Source organism: Pelobates fuscus, chromosome 1, assembly GCF_036172605.1.
Source record: "Pelobates fuscus isolate aPelFus1 chromosome 1, aPelFus1.pri, whole genome shotgun sequence".
Classification (NCBI taxonomy): Eukaryota; Metazoa; Chordata; class Amphibia; order Anura; family Pelobatidae; genus Pelobates; species Pelobates fuscus.
This window is the reverse complement of record NC_086317.1, coordinates 36,062,300-36,080,210: the sequence shown is the minus strand read 5'-3', so window position 1 is coordinate 36,080,210 and position 17,911 is coordinate 36,062,300. Positions and strand designations below refer to the sequence as shown.

Genomic DNA, 17,911 nt, shown 5'->3' with positions numbered 1-17,911 from the left:
ACACAACAGTATTTACTGCAAGGAATAATAATAAAAAAAAAATTCAGTTCTAAGAAGGAGCACAAGCTATTTAAGAGGGTAGTAATATTCAGAATATAAAACCAGAAGATAACTTAAATTACTCTAGTCTAGATTATATAACCACAATAGCGAGAAGTGGTTTTCATTTTAATATTCCCTTTCTACTCTGTCTTCAAATTGGCTTTCATCTAAGTGTGTTAAACTGGAACCTTAACTATTCTGGAAATTACACCACTGCATAAAGCATTGATAGTCACCTATAACTCGTGTTAACTCTTTTTTCATGTGACACTCCGTTTTCTGTACATTAACGTTTTATTCAAGGACCACTATAGGCACCCAGACCACTTCAGCTTAATGAAGTGGTCTGAGGGCCAGGTCCCTCTAGGATTAACCCTTTCTGCTGTAAACATAGCAGTTTCAGAGAAACTGCTATGTTTACAAATTGGTTAATCCAGCCTCTAGTGGCTGTCTCATTGACAGCCGCTAGGGCCTTTCCGTGCTTCTCACTGTGAGAAGACGCCAGCGTCCATAGGAAAGCATTGAGAATGCTTTCCTATGAGACTGGCTGAATGCGCGCGTAGCTCGTGCCGCGCATGCGCATTCAGCCGATAACGGGAAAGGAGGAGGAGAGGGATTAACCCGGCGGGAGGGGGACCCAGAGGGTGAGGGGGACCCAATAGAGCCAGGAAAACAAGTATGTTTTCCTGGCACTATAGTGGTCCTTTAATGGACATCACATTCTGGTTTAATCCAGGCTCGGCCAGGGCACATTGCATTTGGGAGATTTATCAATGTTACAGACACTTCTGCTACCTTTTGGTAGCTATAGTGATCCTTTATTTTTATTTATTTTTTTTATATAAGAAGATTTTGTTTTAATAGAAAATCATATATTATTTAACAGCTTTCTTTGTGTCGGAATATACTGGGGCATATATACAAGTGTACGTACACATATACACATTATTACATTATTAGGGGGAATGCCCTGGAATGACATTCTGTAGCAAGGTGCTGCTGAGTAATGTTGTAGGGATGCATTTTTACTGGTGTCTCAATAAGTCCGTTACTTTGGTAAAAAAACCAAGACAAGTGGCAGGGCTCTAAAATCAAGACTATCCAGTCAGATCCAGGATTGTTGGGAGGTATATTCTTGCAGCCCACACATTCGTACAACTGGTAAAGTCAGAGGTTGCACAAAAAATGAATAAATCATTGCTCAGAATTGATAATCCCCAGACAGCAATTCAAATTGTGATTAGAAAGATCAGAAAGCAATGAGGATTTATGACTAACCCATGCATTGTCAAGAAGTAACAAAGTTTACACCAATATCTCTAAATTGGAAAACGCTCCAACTCATTCATTTTTGCAGCTCAGTTATTTTGACATTGAAATTTGCAATTCCTAGTTTATTGAATAAACCCCACTGATGGTATATTCCATCACCTTTATAGTGACATAACGTTTGCTGGGATCCAGAAAGAGTTAATAGTCAAATATATACTAGCGGCAAGATGCTCTTATTCAAAAGTATCTTCTCAGTGTTTCTTCCAATCAGACAGATAATGTTACTATTATTTATTTATATAGATTTAACTAATACTGCAGTACTCAGGGCCGCCATCAGGGGGTGACAACCATAACGGTTGTCACGGGCCCGGCGGCCCTGGGGGGCCCGGCCGCCCGGGCCCCACATGGAGCAGCAAAACTGCCGCAGGTGCATCTGCACCGGGGTCCATCAGGTGGCCCAAGCATTTAGGGCCACCCAATGGGCCCTATATCTTCAGGGGCCCGGTCAGCGCTGTGGCCCGGGTAATTGCGCGACCGGGCCCCCCATAGTGATCCTTTAATGCTTTTGTCACCATTTAAATTTGTTATGCTTTAAAGGGACACTATAGTTACCAGAACAACTACAGCTTATTGTAGTTGTTCTGGTGAGTACAGACAGAAAACACAGTCTTTTCAGAGAAAGCCTAGGGACACCTTTAGTGGCTACTCCTCAGATGGCTCTTAGAGGTGCTTCCTGGGGCAGTGCTGCACAGTATGCAGAACTCACATTCAGTGTCTCCACCCTCTGCATGGAGCCATTGAAATTTCCTCCTTGAGATGCATTGATTCAAGAGGAGATGCCGATTGGCCAGGGAGGCAATTGCCAGGGTGGCTCTGCCCCCAGCACGCTTTCTTGGCCGAGATCATCAGAATTGACCATCATAGCCAATCCAGTGCTTTCCTATGGGAAATCATTGTGATCGGCTGAGATCATCACTTCTGATGAGGTCAGTCAAAGAGGCAAAACAGGGGCAGAGCCAGCATCAGCAGACTGGAATTAATGTATGATTTTACTATATTTAGTAGAAAGAGGGGGAGGGGATCAGGGGGTCTAGACAGTGTTTCTTTTAACACTATAGGCGTTCCTGACCCTATAGTTTTCCTTTCACTATAATTTTTAATTATGTGCTACTTTTTTTGGCAGTGCAAGAGATTAATCAAACTTTCCATCACTTTTCCAATTCTAAAAGTCTTCTGTTTTTATGACACTTTTTGGCGCTCTCTAAACCAACATATCTGTGTGGTACATGCGGGCACACTATGCTCAGCCGTGGCCCTACATTGATCCTGGCGGGTTCATTGATCCCATGGGCGGCACCTAGAGGAGTCAGAATTTTTTTTATTATTCCATCAGGCGGCTCCTCCTAAATTACACATGTAAACTTACAAATGCCTGTCCGTGTGTTCTCCCCATGGTGATCACTCTGCTTTAACAGGTTTAGGATGAACTTAGTGTTCAGGATGTGTCTCAGCACCCACTGCCTGTCTATACTATGATATGCAGAGGGAGAGGGGGGAGGGGCTGTGCTGTTGGAAGACTTGTGTTCCCTCCCCACTACCTTACAAAGAAGAACATTATTTAGTGAAAGTCTGTGTGAGCGCTAGTTATATATGCATGTGGGAGGCTATTATGTATGTTTACATGTAACTGACATATTTGAGAGGTACATTGTGTTGTCTTGGGTCTGTCCTATATTCCCTTATCTGAATTTCAGATCCATAATCAATTTACTGTTGGTGTGCCTGAGCTATTCTAGGTCGCCTAGTGTCGTCCTTTCATCGGTCACTGTGTGCGTGTGCCTGAGCTATCCTAGGTCGCCGAGTGTTGTGCTTTCATTGGGCACTGTGTGCGTGTGCCTGAGCTATTCTAGGTCGCCTAGTGTCGTGTTTTCATTGGGCACTGTGTGCGTGTGCCTGAGCTATTCTAGGTCGCCCAGTGTCGTGCTTTCCTCAGGCACTATGTGCGTGTGCCTGAGCTATTTTAGGTCGCCTAGTGTTATGCTTTCATCGGTCACTGTGTTAGTGTGCCTGAGCTATTCTAGGTCACCGTGTGCGTGTGTATGAGCTATTTTAGGTCGCCTAGTGTCGTCCTTTCATCGGTCACTGTGTGCGTGTGCCTGAGCTATTCTAGGTCGCCGAGAGTTGTGCTTTCCTCGGGCACTGTGTGCGTGTGCCTGAGCTATACTAGGTCGCCTAGTGTCGTGCTTTCCTCGGGCACTGTGTGCGTGTGCCTGAGCTATTTTAGGTTGCCTAGTGTTATGCTTTCATCGGTCACTGTGTTAGTGTGCCTGAGCTATTCAAGGTCACCGTGTGCGTGTGTCTGAGCTATTTTAGGTCGCCGAGTGTTGTGCTTTCATCGGGCACTGTGTGCGTGTGCCTGAGCTATTTTAGGTTGCCTAGTGTTATGCTTTCATCGGTCACTGTGTTAGTGTGCCTGAGCTATTCAAGGTCACCGTGTGCGTGTGTCTGAGCTATTTTAGGTCGCCTAGTGTCGTGCTTTCATCGGGCACTGTGTGCGTGTGCCTGAGCTATTTTAGGTCGCCTAGTGTCGTGCTTTCATCGGGCACTGTGTGCGTGTGCCTGAGCTATTTTAGGTCGCCTAGTGTCGTGCTTTCCTCGGGCACTGTGTGCGTGTGCCTGAGCTATTCTAGGTCGCCTAGTGTCGTGTTTTCATTGGGCACTGTATGTGCGCCTGCCCTATTATATGGTCGAAGCGCACTGCCAACCATTCCCTCATGGTCAGAATTAACTAGAAATAGCCTTTCTCTGCTGAAAGACATAATAACTATTAATCTTTCATTACAATTTCATTCTTAGATTTTAAATCTATTTTACAATTATTTATCTCTTCAGGGTACAGTGAAATGATTGGCATGACAGGTGAAAATAGCCAAACTAGAAAAATTCACTCAATCAGCTATGCTCTCAGTTCGGCAACTTTGGCCTTAAATTTGAAATTCACTATGAATTCTCACTTTAGTAAAAAATCCTGTCATGGACTCAAGTTGACGGAACCCTAACACTGCACGTCCAAATAGTCTCACAGCCAACTTCCTCGTTCTCCTCAGAACATACACCTTTACGTCATTTCCTCGTTTGACGACTAGCTAGATATCCTCTGGAATCCCCACTCTGCAAGACTCTCACAGCCCACAGTATTAATTACAATTCCCTCATAACCAAATGAGTGCTGCAGCCTTCAACAACTGCACAGATCCCTACATTTCGCCATTTACTTCCTCTGGACAGTCCACCTCTCCAGCAATCTTCCCTAACAATGGACTCTAATAGGCTTTCCAAATGATTTAATACTGTTAGAAAAACAATGATTTATCTACAATTGTTATTAAAGGAACACTCCAAGCGCCAAAACAACTTCATCTAAATGAAGTTATGGTGCCAGGATGAACCTTGATCTTATCCTTAGGGTTTTATGAATGGGGAGCTAGCGATTATCTTAGAGTGTCAAGTGACTGCTCTAAGCCAAATCAGCAGCGCCCCTGCCTGGCCGTGGTCTACCTTTCCTTTAGCTAATTTTTAGTGAATAGATGCCGATGGTGACAGAGAAGATCAGTGGTGGAGAGCCAAAAACAGAGTGCCAGGAACCTCCTGGCATCATAACAACTTAATTGTAATTAAGTTGTTATGGTGTATGGAGTGTTCCTTTAAAGCAGTGGTGCCCAAGAGGTAGATCTCCGAATGTTGTAGAACTACAACTCCCATGATGCTCTGCATGTCTTTAAAATGACAATGCATCATGGAAGCTGTAGTTTTAAAACATCTGGGGATCTACCACTGCTTTCAAGTCTATGTGAATTTTTGTAGATAAATCATACAAAAGACTTTTGTAATAGTATTCAATCATTTGGAAAACGTATTAAATAGAGGTCAGTGTTCTTTTTCTTCCATGCAAACCTCATTCATCCTCACCACTCAATATACCATACTCTAAAAACTGCGGTGTCAGCAATTCTTGTGTGCAAAAAACATATTTATACAAACGTTGGGCACAACCAAAACATCCTGGACCTCAGCAATCTGGCCCCACACTGCTGACATCATACCACAACTTGCACAAATGAGGACGTGAGATCATTCATAATTAATAATGGCAACATTTGCAACGAATAAAAAGATAAATGCGGACACTGAACTTCTGCTTTAACATAATATCTGTGAAGATAGGGGCCCTAGGTAAACGTCAAACCTTTTGAAAACGGTTTGCTTCTTAACCGTGGGAGGACGCCAGGAACTCCTGGCAGCATAAACACTACCCTTCTGAAGGGGTAAACGGTGGGCATTGGGAATTCTGCTTTTTTAAGGTGATTGAAAATGGTTTGCAGGGTAATAACACAATTGTTTGCCCCGTTTCCTAGTAAAAAACAAACAAAATTAAAGTAGTGATGGTACTTAATGTGTAACTTAAGTTAGGTAATCTTGTACTTTAACATTATTTATTCATACGCAACAGAAAATAAGTCAATAAGTAACAGCAAAAGTAATTTGACTAAGATAAGAAAACCACTCATGCACAATAAATTATTCACCATGTTAGCCTACCTTAAATATACACGAATAAATATTTATTCATTTTGTTAGAGTGTTCCTATTGAAGATTAGATTCAGGAAATGTTAAAAAAAAATAGTAATTAAAACTCACATTTAAAAAGGTTACTATAAGCACCAGACTAACTTTAACTTAATTTAGCAGTTTTGCTGTATAGATTATACCCCCGCAGTCTAACTGGTCAATTCTCTACATTTAGGAGTTAAATCACTTTGTTTATACAGCCAAAGCCACACCTCCCGGCATATGACTTGCACAGTCTCTCTACACATTTCCTGGAAATAGAGATCTAGTGATTAAACTTCCTTTATTGTACAGTCGGTTTTATTTAGACTATTTTCTCCTGCTTTGCTAATTGCCCGTTAGAGCCTGCCGGTGCCTTGTGTGTGGGTGATTAACGTTCAATTAACAGAGCAGGAAATAAAAAAAATTATTAAGTATACTCACTGTGCAGTCAGATCTAATTGAAAGTGAAACTATTTATTTTATAAAGGTTGTGTGAATCACTGCCAGGGAAGGTGTGACTAGGGCTGCATAAACAAACTGATTTAACTCCTAAATGTCAAAGAATTGAGCTGTGAGACAGCAGGGACATGATCTACAGTTTTTCCCCTGAATGTAAGACATCGCCCAAAAATAAGCCCTAGGTTATTTTCAGTGGATGCTCGTAATACAAGCCCTAACCCAAAAATAAGCCTTAGTTGAGATCATCGCTAGTTTGCTAATCTTTGATGGCGGAATTTTCCCAGAACATAGATTTGCTTGATTCCATAGGCTATTAAACTAATCTATGTTCGAGGGAAGTTTCCCCTGAACAGATGTATGCGAAATTCCATGCCCCAGTGACGTGGTCTATGGTCGGTGGAATTCCCCCGAATGTAGACCTGCTGTCTTGCACATGCTTGCTACCATTTTTCCCCAAAAAGTAAGAAATCCCCCGAAAGTAAGCCCTAGGGCGATTTTTGGAGCAAAAACCTATATAAGACCCGGTCTTATTTTCGGGGGAAAACGGTATACACCAAAACTGCTTCATTAAAGGACCACTATAGGCACCCAGACCACTTCAGCTTAATGATGTGGTCTGGGTGCCAGGTTAACCCTGTCTGCTGTAAACATAGCAGTTTCAGAGAAGCTAGAGACGCTTCCGCGCTTCTCACTATGATTTTCTCACTCCATAGGAAAGCATTGCGAATGCCGCACATGCGCATTCAGACGATGTTGTCGGAAGGAGGAGGAGAGTCCCCAGCACCGAGGGAGCCCGGCGCTGGAGAAAGGTAAGTGTTTAACCCCTTAAGGACACATGACAACTGTGACACGTCATTATTTCCTTTTATTCCAGAAGTTTGGTCCTTAAGGGGTTAAAGGGACTCTCCAGTACCAGGAAAACGCACTGCAGGTCCCCTCTCCCTCCCACCTCCCACCTCCGGTTACTGAAGGGGTGAAAACATTGACATGTCCCACGTTGCCGCTCCTTCCTCCGCCGCTCCTCCCCTTCATTACGTCAGCCGGCGGGGGCGACTAATCCCGCCCGCCAGCTGGGGAGACCTAATGCAATGAGCGGCAATGCCGCGCATGCGTATTAGACCTCTCCATAGGAAAGCATTGGAAATGCTTTTCAATGCTTTCCTATGGGGATTTTAGCGACGCTGGAAGTCCTCACACAGCGTGAGGACGTCCAGCGACACTATAGCACAGATAATCTGTGCTATAATTATTACAGGAAGTGCCCTCTAGTGGCTGTCTAGTAGACAGCCACTAGGGGAGGACTTAACCCTGCAATGTAATTATTGCAGTTTATGAAAACTGCAATGATTACACTTGCAGGGTTAAGGGTAGTGGGAGTTGGCACCCAGACGACTCCAATGGGCAGAAGTGGCCTGGGGGCCTGGAGTATCCCTTTAACCCCTTCCTACCTCTAGAGCCCGGCGAGAGTGGGACCCTGGTGGTTGGGGGGGGGGACCTATAAACACTATAGTGCCAGGAAAACGAGTTTGTTTTCCTGGCACTATAGTGGTCCTTTAAGCTAAAAGTTGTTTAGTTGCTTAGAGTATCCCTTTAATCAAGCTCCATCCTGGTTTCATAGAAGAAGCCACTTTGCCAGCTGTGAGATCATCAGTGAAGATGGTCTTTGATTTAATCCAATGCTTCTCATAGAAGTACAGCTGCAAAAGGATGCTTTTCAAATGAGAAGGATTTATAGTGTTTAGAGTCACCCTGCTGGGCATGACGATGCCAAAATGTGAAAGCCTTTACATATTGAAAATCTTCACTTGGAAACCAGAGAGCTATTTGAGATATACTGTCTGGCAAACAAACAGTGCAGTTTCTCAGGAAACGGCAATGTTTACATTTGTCAAATAGCAGAAATAGCAGAGTTTATGGACCAAAACCACTACAACTATCAGGAATTCAAAGTGAATTTTAGGTTATAAACCAAACTAGAATTATTCCAGTTCTGACATTTTGGCCAAAGATTTGAAATTCCCAGTTTAGTGAATAATTATGTTATCACACCAATATCAGATTATGCAGGAATGTTATATCAAGCTCAGCACCTGGCTATTAATTCAGTTCAAAACACCAGACTGATAAGGAGTTTAAATACAGGACAACCGCAGAGCATCAGCTATTCTAGAAACAAGAATGCTAAACCTATTCTGCATAGACTGAGTTCAAATCCTTGCAGCTCTGTAAGAGTCATCTCAAATTAAAGAGACGGTAAATTCACCACATTATTGCTACAGGGAGAGGTTCACCCCTTGCCACTTAGACAATTGCTGGAAACCCCGTAGATACTCTCTGTAAGTCGTATCAGCTCACCATCCTATGTGCAATGCATTCCTACCAGAATGCAGATTTATGCAGAAATAAAGCAAGAAATGCAGATAGTTCAAACACCAGTCATTAGCAATATATACTGGCACAGTATGGCAAGATTATTTGCAGGAAGCACTGACTCCTAGTCCTTGCAGTCTATAAATTGGCGCGGTATGGCGGTATTACAAGCAGATTGTACGGACTCCTAGCAGTCTATATATTGGTGCAGTATGGCGGTATTATTAGCAGATTGCACTGACTGCTAGCAGTCTATATATTGGTGCAGTATTATTAGCAGGTAGCACGGACTGCTAGCAGTCTATATATTGGCGCAATATGGCGGTATTATTAGCAGGTAGCACAGGCTGCTAGCAGTCTATATATTGGTGCAGTATGGCGTATTCTTAGCAGGTAGAACGGACTCCTAGCAGTCTATATATTGGCGCAGTATGGCGGTATTATTAGCAGGTAGCACAGGCTGCTAGCAGTCTATATATTGGTGCAGTATGGCGTATTCTTAGCAGGTAGAACGGACTCCTAGCAGTCTATATATTGGCGCAGTATGGCGGTATTATTAGCAGGTAGCACAGACTGCTAGCACTCTATATATTGGCGCAGTATGGCGGTATTACTAGCAGATTGCACTGACTGCTAGCAGTCTATATATTGGCGCAGTATAGCGGAATTATTAGCAGGTAGCACAGACTCCTAGCAGTCTATATATTGGCGCAGTATGGCGGTATTATTAGCAGGTAGCACAGACTCCTAGCAGTCTATATACTAGCGCAGTATGGCGGTAATATTAGCAGGTAGCACGGACTCCTAGCAGTCTATATATTGGCGCAGTATGGCAGTAATATTAGCAGGTAGTATGGTCTCCTAGCAGTCTATATACTGACGAAGTATGGCGGTATTATTAGTAGGTAGTACGGACTCCTAGCAGTCTATATATTGGCGCAGTATGGCGGTATTATTAGCATGTAGCACAGACTCCAAGCAGTCTATATATTGGCACAGTATGGCGGTATTATTAGCAGGTAGCACGGACTGCTAGCAGTCTATATATTGGCGCAGTATGGCGGTAATATTAGCAGATAGCACAGACTCCTAGCAGTCTATATATTGGTGCAGTATGGCGGTAACATTAGTAGGTAGTACGGACTCCTAGCAGTCTATATATTGACACAGTATGGCGGTATTCTTAGCAGGTAGCACGGACTCCTAGCAGTCTATATATTGGTGCAGTATGGGGGTATTATTAGCAGGTAGCACAGACTCCTAGCAGTCTATATATTGGCGCAGTATGGCGGTATTATTAGAAGGTAGCACAGACTCCTAGCAGTCTATATATTGGTGCAGTATGGGGGTATTCTTAGCAGGTAGCACGAACTCCTAGCAGTCTATATATTGGTGCAGTATGGCGGTAATATTAGCAGGTAGTACGGACTCCTAGCAGTCTATATATTGGCGCAGTATGGTGGTAATATTAGCATGTAGCACAGACTCCAAGCAGTCTATATATTGGCGCAGTATGGCGGTATTATTAGCAGGTAGCACAGACTCCTAGCAGTCTATATACTAGCGCAGTATGGCGGTAATATTAGCAGGTAGCACGGACTCCTAGCAGTCTATATATTGGCGCAGTATGGTGGTAATATTAGCAGGTAGTATGGTCTCCTAGCAGTCTATATACTGACGAAGTATGGCGGTATTATTAGTAGGTAGTACGGACTCCTAGCAGTCTATATATTGGCGCAGTATGGCGGTATTATTAGCATGTAGCACAGACTCCAAGCAGTCTATATATTGGCACAGTATGGTGGTATTATTAGCAGGTAGCACGGACTGCTAGCAGTCTATATATTGGCGCAGTATGGCGGTAATATTAGCAGATAGCACAGACTCCTAGCAGTCTATATATTGGTGCAGTATGGCGGTAACATTAGTAGGTAGTACGGACTCCTAGCAGTCTATATATTGACACAGTATGGCGGTATTCTTAGCAGGTAGCACGGACTCCTAGCAGTCTATATATTGGTGCAGTATGGGGGTATTATTAGCAGGTAGCACAGACTCCTAGCAGTCTATATATTGGCGCAGTATGGCGGTATTATTAGAAGGTAGCACAGACTCCTAGCAGTCTATATATTGGTGCAGTATGGGGGTATTCTTAGCAGGTAGCACGGACTCCTAGCAGTCTATATATTGGCGCAGTATGGTGGTAATATTAGCATGTAGCACAGACTCCAAGCAGTCTATATATTGGCGCAGTATGGCAGTGTTATTAGCAGGTAGCACGGACTCCTAGCAGTCTATATACTGGCCTAGTATGGCGGTAATATTAGCAGGTAGCACGGACTCCTAGCAGTCTATATATTGGCGCAGTATGGCGGTATTATTATCATGTAGCACAGACTCCAAGCAGTCTATATATTGGCACAGTATGGCGGTATTATTATCATGTAGCACAGACTCCTAGCAGTCTATATATTGGGGCAGTATGGCAGTAATATTAGCAGGTAGTACGGACTCCTAGCAGTCTATATATTGGCACAGTATGGCGGAATTATTAGCAGGTAGCACAGACTCCTAGCAGTCTATATATTGGCGCAGTATGGCGGTATTATTAGCAGGTAGCACAGACTCCTAGCAGTCTATATACTGGCGCAGTATGGCGGTAATATTAGCAGGTAGCACGGACTCCTAGCAGCCTATATATTGGCGCAGTATGGCGGTAATATAAGCAGGTAGTATGGTCTCCTAGCAGTCTATATACTGACGCAGTATGGCGGTATTATTAGTAGGTAGTACGGACTCCTAGCAGTCTATATATTGGCGCAGTATGGCGGTATTATTAGCATGTAGAACAGACTCCAAGCAGTCTATATATTGGCACAGTATGGCGGTATTATTAGCAGGTAGCACGGACTCCTAGCAGTCTATATATTCTCGCGGTATGGCGGTATTATTAGCAGGTAGCACGGACTCCTAGCAGTCTATATATTGGCGCAGTATGGCGGTATTATAAGCAGGTAGCACAGACTCCTAGCAGTCTATATATTGGCGCAGTATGGCGGTAATATTAGCAGGTAGTACGGACTCCTAGCAGTCTATATACTGGCACAGTATTATTAGCTGGTAGTACGGACTCCTAGCAGTCTATATATTGGCGCAGTATGGCGGTAATATTAGCAGGTAGCATGGACTCCCAGCAGTCTATATACTGGCTTACTAGCAGGTAGCACGGACTCCTACTAGTCTATATATTGGCGCAGTATGGCGGTAATATTAGCAGGTAGCACGGACTGCTAGCAGTCTATATATTGGCGCAGTATGGCGGTAATATTAGCAGATAGCACAGACTCCTAGCAGTCTATATATTGGTGCAGTATGGCGGTATTATTAGCAGGTAGCACGGACTCCTAGCAGTCTATATATTGGCGCAGTATGGTGGTAATATTCGCTGGTAGCACAGACTCCTAGCAGTCTATATATTGGCGCAGTATGGCAGTATTATTAGCAGGTAGCACAGATTCCTAGCAGTCTATATATTGGCGCAGTATGGCGGTATTATAGGCAGGTAGTACGGACTCTTAGCAGTCTATATATTGGCGCAGTATGGCGGTATTATTAGCAGGTAGCACAGACTCCTAGCAGTCTATATACTAGCGCAGTATGGCGGTAATATTAGCAGGTAGCACGGACTCCTAGCAGTCTATATATTGGCGCAGTATGGCGGTATTATTAGCAGGTAGTACAGACTCCTAGCAGTCTATATACTGGCGCAGTATTATTAGCTGGTACTGTGTGGTTACATTGCTATGGTAATAATACCCCCATGATGCCCAATATATAGATTACACCAGCAATTATTAGTATGTTATAGGGACCCCATGTAATACATTATTAGCACTATGGGGGTGGGTTCCTTCCAGTCCCATACATTGCAGTATAATATAGCAGGATATAATGATTGCAGTGCAGTACATGGCAGCAGTGTGGGTACCACAGGTAGGTTAGTAGGTAGGTAGGTTAGTAGGATAGTAGGTAGGCTAGTAGATAGGTAGGTAGGTTAGTAGATAGGTAGGTTAGTAGATAGGTAGGTTAGTAGATAGGTAGGTTAGTAGGTAGGTAGGTTAGTAGGTAGGTAGGTTAGTAGGTAGGTAGGTTGGTAGGTAGGTAGGTAGGTAGGTAGGTTAGTAGGATAGTAGGATAGTAGGTAGGTAGGTTAGTAGATAGGTAGGTAGGTAGGTCAGTGCCCTGGTTGGGGTCCATTAGGAGCTCTGTTACTGCAGGGCCAGGCTCAGGGAGTTACAAGTTGGGCAGATCAGGGCGGCTGTGATGTTTCCTGAACTGACCTTGTCAGAGCCCTGTGCCGCCATGTTACCCACCCTGCTGTCAGTGCCCGCACCGCAAGGGTTAACGCTTACCCTCTGCAGACTGTCAGGGCCGCTCCATGCACAGGACATCCATCTGGGGCAGGGAGGCGCGTCACGGCTTGGGGGCGTGGCTACCCTCTCTCTCTCTCTCCTGCTGACAGAGCTGGGCTGCAAGCTCCGCCCACCGCGGCCATATTGTGGTTGGCAATAAAAAAGAAATGGAGGGGGGTGGAAATCTACATATGGTAAAAAAAAAAAGGAAGTGAATAAAAAGGTATATATTGTATGACAAAAAAGAAATAGTGTGAGATAATGGTAACAAACCCATAAACGCCCATTAAAGCTTATAAGAAGAAGACAAAGGAGGAGCTCTTACCATAAAACACAATTATATTTAATCCACATGGAGCTCCTGTAGTGAATCTCAGGGTTTATTATATGGGAGTCCCTGGATTAGGTTAAAGGGAGACTGTAAGCGCTTTAATAATAACTTCATTTTATTGATGTTGTTATAGTGGCTGCGTTCCTGCCACAAGCTCCTGCAAGAAGCTAAACCCAGCTGTGCAGGGCCGGTGATCGATCAGATTTCTATATCTATCAGATTTCTATACCTACATAAACCGAGTTGGTAGCCAGTATTTTACTGATACAGCTGGTATTTGACCAGTCTGGCTGTGATTGTAAAAATAAAAATACTGGCAATGCAAAGGCCGGTATTATTCTCTGACTGGACTCAGGGCGAGTGGCGAGAGAAAGATGGAGCCACTATTACACACAACAGGTGCACACATTGCAATATACACAATGGCACATACTCAGACACACAATGACACACACACACACTGTATATACACACTTTCTCCCCCCTGTCAGTTTCTTTCTCCCACCCCCCCTGTCAGTTTCTTTCTCCCACCCCCCCTGTCAGTTTCTTTCTCCCACGCCCCCTGTCAGTTTCTTTCTCCCCCCCTCCCTGTCAGTTTCTTTCTCCCCCCCCTCCCTGTCAGTTTCTTTCTCCCCCCCTACCTGTCAGTTTCTTTCTCCCCCCCTCCCTGTCAGTTTCTTTCTCCCCCCCCTCCCTCCCTCCCTGTTTCTTTCTCCCCCCCCTCCCTCCCTCCCTGTTTCTTTCTCCCCCCCCTCCCTCCCTCCCTGTTTCTTTCTCCCCCCTCCCTCCCTCCCTGTTTCTTTCTCCCCCCCCTCCCTCCCTCCCTGTTTCTTTCTCCCCCCCCTCCCTCCCTCCCTGTTTCTTTCTCCCCCCCCTCCCTATTTCTTTCTCCCCCCCCTCCCTGTTTCTTTCTCCCCCCCTCCCTGTTTCTTTCTCCCCCCCCTCCCTGTTTCTTTCTCCCCCCCTCCCTCCCTCCCTGTTTCTTTCTCCCCCCCCTCCCTCCCTCCCTGTTTCTTTCTCCCCCCCCTCCCTCCCTGTTTCTTTCTCCCCCCCTCCCTCCCTCCCTGTTTCTTTCTCCCCCCCCCTCCCTCCCTCCTTGTTTCTTTCTCCCCCCCTCCCTCCCTCATTGTTTCTTTCTCCCCCCCTCCCTCCCTCCCTGTTTCTTTCTCCCCCCCTCCCTCCCTCCCTGTTTCTTTCTCCCCCCCCTCCCTCCCTGTTTCTTTCTCCCCCCCCTCCCTCCCTCCCTGTTTCGTTCTCCCCCCCCTCCCTCCCTGTTTCTTTCTCCCCCCCTCCCTCCCTCCCTGTTTCTTTCTCCCCCCCCTCCCTCCCTCCCTGTTTCTTTCTCCCCCCCCTCCCTCCCTCCCTGTTTCTTTCTCCCCCCCCTCCCTCCCTGTTTCTTTCTCCCCCCCTCCCTCCCTCCCTGTTTCTTTCTCCCCCCTCCCTCCCTCCCTGTTTCTTTCTCCCCCCTCCCTCCCTCCCTGTTTCTTTCTCCCCCCCCTCCCTCCCTCCCTGTTTCTTTCTCCCCCCTCCCTCCCTCCCTGTTTCTTTCTCCCCCCCTCCCTCCCTCCCTGTTTCTTTCTCCCCCCCCCTCCCTCCCTCCCTGTTTCTTTCTCCCCCCCCTCCCTCCCTCCCTGTTTCTTTCTCCCCCCCCTCCCTCCCTGTTTCTTTCTCCCCCCCCTCCCTCCCTCCCTGTTTCTTTCTCCCCCCCCCTCCCTCCCTCCCTGTTTCTTTCTCCCCCCTCCCTCCCTCCCTGTTTCTTTCTTCCCCCCTCCCTCCCTCCCTGTTTCTTTCTCCCCCCCTCCCTCCCTGTTTCTTTCTCCCCCCCTCCCTCCCTGTTTCTTTCTCCCCCCCTCCCTCCCTGTTTCTTTCTCCCCCCCTCCCTCCCTGTTTCTTTCTCCCCTACCTCCCTCCCTCCCTGTTTCTTTCTCCCCTCCCTCCCTCCCTCCCTGTTTCTTTCTTCCCCCCCCCCCTCCCCTACCTATGATGTAGCGTGGCCGAGCTTTGTATGGTCCGCGGGTACAGGGAGCTTTTGTTTCCTGTACCCGGCCGGACTAAAAGGAAGTGAACACTCAGTGTGCACTTCCTGTTAGTCCGGCCGGGTACAGGAGACAGATGCTCCCTGTACCCGTGGACCATACAGCGCACGGCCACGCTACAGTGAGCGCTGAGCTCCCTCCTGTTAGTCCCTCTCCTCATGCTGCGCCCGGGCGGTGCGCCCTCATGGACGCACCAGCCCGGGCAAAGCTGCAGCCGCCTGAGGCTCTTTACAGAGCGCTCGGGCGGCTGCAGCATTAGGGGGGCCGGCGCTCCTGGCGGCGCCCCTTCCCAAGGGGCGCCCTAGGCGGCTGCCTAGTCCGCCTAACAGGTAGCGCCGGCCCTGTGTTTCTACAAACATGAAATATGTGATTAAAGATCTAAAGGCTACTATGGAGAGAGATATGAAAAGCCAAGATTAAAGAGGCAGTCTGAAGTCTTCAGGTTACAACTGACATCTTCACAGAAACTTCCCTGGATGTAACTAGGATATTCTCTGGATCAAATGGCTTTATCTATAGCAGCTAAGAAAGCATTATGGTTCTGTTTCTGGGATGATGAATCATACTCCAAGTCTGCCCTCTACACCATTCTATTTAAAGGGGTGGTGCTGTTTGGGAAAACTTTGGATAATTCCATTGAAAAGGCGAATGAGGGCTGCAAGATATTGGTACCTCAGGATGGAAGTTCCAAGGATCCCAGCTCCTCATAGTCTGACTGGAGAACCTCCAGTGACCAGTATTTCTGAGATACATGGAGCTACTGGCCCTGCAGGGAATACTCCGGAGGTAAGTCATGGCAGTTGGTAAGCCTGCCTTTCAAGGTTCTAATGGAGCTATAAAGCAGTTGTTTTGCTCTTCAGCAATGAACATATCTCCTCCAGTACTAGGAGCCTCATTTTTCTGATCACACATACCTGGGCTCGTCATACTTTGGAGGCTTGAGTGGTATCCATGGTCCAGATTGATATAGACTGGAGTTTTTTCTTAACGGGCACAGGAGTCTCCATACCAACAGGAGTATCAAGACCAATGAATCAAAAGGTAAAGCACTGAAGGAAGAAGCCTTCTGGGCGAAGAGTTGATTTTTTTTTTTAGGTCCCAGAACAAGAGCAGTTCCAGGGACAAGTTTCGCCTCTCTTCTGGTGCTAAGAGGAAAAGCACATGAAAGCCTACACTGGACCTAAGAGGGGCCAACAAGAGGCTGAATGTCAGAGTCTTCGGGATGGAGTCAATCAGATCCATATCTCAAGCAATCTGGAAGGATAATTTCCTTAACTCTATATATCTTGTAGCGGAGAGCTGATTTCTCGCAGCTATTCTCCACTTTAGATCCAAGGAAGGCTCAGGAACAAGTCATTAGTAAATCCACAGCAGAGTTTCCAGCAGGTAAAAAGGTACAGCAAAATCCCCACAGCACTCCCAATAACTGGACGACACACAGTTTCAGGAGTAGAACTGACAATCGTTTATTCCAAGGTTTCTTATAAAGCCTGCTCCCATGCAAGGGAGGGAACTACAGTAATTATGACAGTAACCAATGCAGTGCTTGTTACCTCCCACACATCTCCTCCCCTCAGAGTGAGTCATAATCCCCTTAACTTGTACAGTACTTTACCCCAAACTTGGATGTACCCCTAAACCATCACATATCCTTAATACTAGGTAGCCCTGATCTGGGTGAATATAATATCCAAAATTCACCCAGATCGGACCAGTGGTTCGGCAGTTACAGGAAGGTGAAGTTTGACCGACCGCACACGAGTTGGTATCCGAAAAGGGTTCCATGAGAATGGGCCCTGCGGTCGGTCTCCGTTCGGCAGTTAAAACAGACATTTATAATTGCCATCCATACTTTAATTCACCTAGATAGTGATTCCCTCATTCGGTACTTTGTAACTACCGAATGGGGATTCGTTAAGTCTCTCCGTTCGGCAGTTACGGAGCTCTGGAGGTCTCAGCGGTGTTTGGTTGTTTGAGTGTCCGATTTGAGTTCCAGACACTCGACGACAAAACACCGCTGAGATTTTCATGCGTAAGATGGCCGCCGCCACGTGTACGCATGCCGAATGGCGGCCACCCAGACACACTGTTAATGAGCCGGTTAACTTGCGGTTTGGAGAGAATGTGAACCTTAATTGCTGGCACACTTCTCTCCGGGGTGGTCTCTCCGTTCGGTAGTTTCCATAAGTATATAGTACGGATGGAAACTACCGAATAACATACAATTCACATATTAAATAGGCGAATAGCAATTTCAACATAGGTAAAAATATAACAATTACAGTCACACAGGCATTTTGCAGGACAGGCTTACTGCGTTCCGCTACACTGCTCCCCCTTGCCCACAAGCCGGCATACACAGTCTGATCCCACA

At 45.9% G+C, this 17,911-nt stretch overlaps 1 protein-coding gene across 3 annotated transcripts in view; it reads right to left on the bottom strand.

Moving 5' to 3' along the window:
- TMEM50B (transmembrane protein 50B) overlaps window positions 1-13,260 on the bottom strand; it is a 32,685-nt gene extending 19,425 nt beyond the window's left edge. Inside the window, exon 1 of one of the 3 annotated variants that reach the window (XM_063447698.1) lies at window positions 13,171-13,260. The gene's annotated coding sequence lies outside the window, so the exon portion shown is untranslated. Of the gene's footprint in view, window positions 1-13,098 lie in introns of all 3 variants that reach the window. The other 2 variants (XM_063447707.1, XM_063447717.1) reach the window with 2 other exon arrangements.
- Between the last annotated feature and the right edge of the window lie 4,651 nt (window positions 13,261-17,911).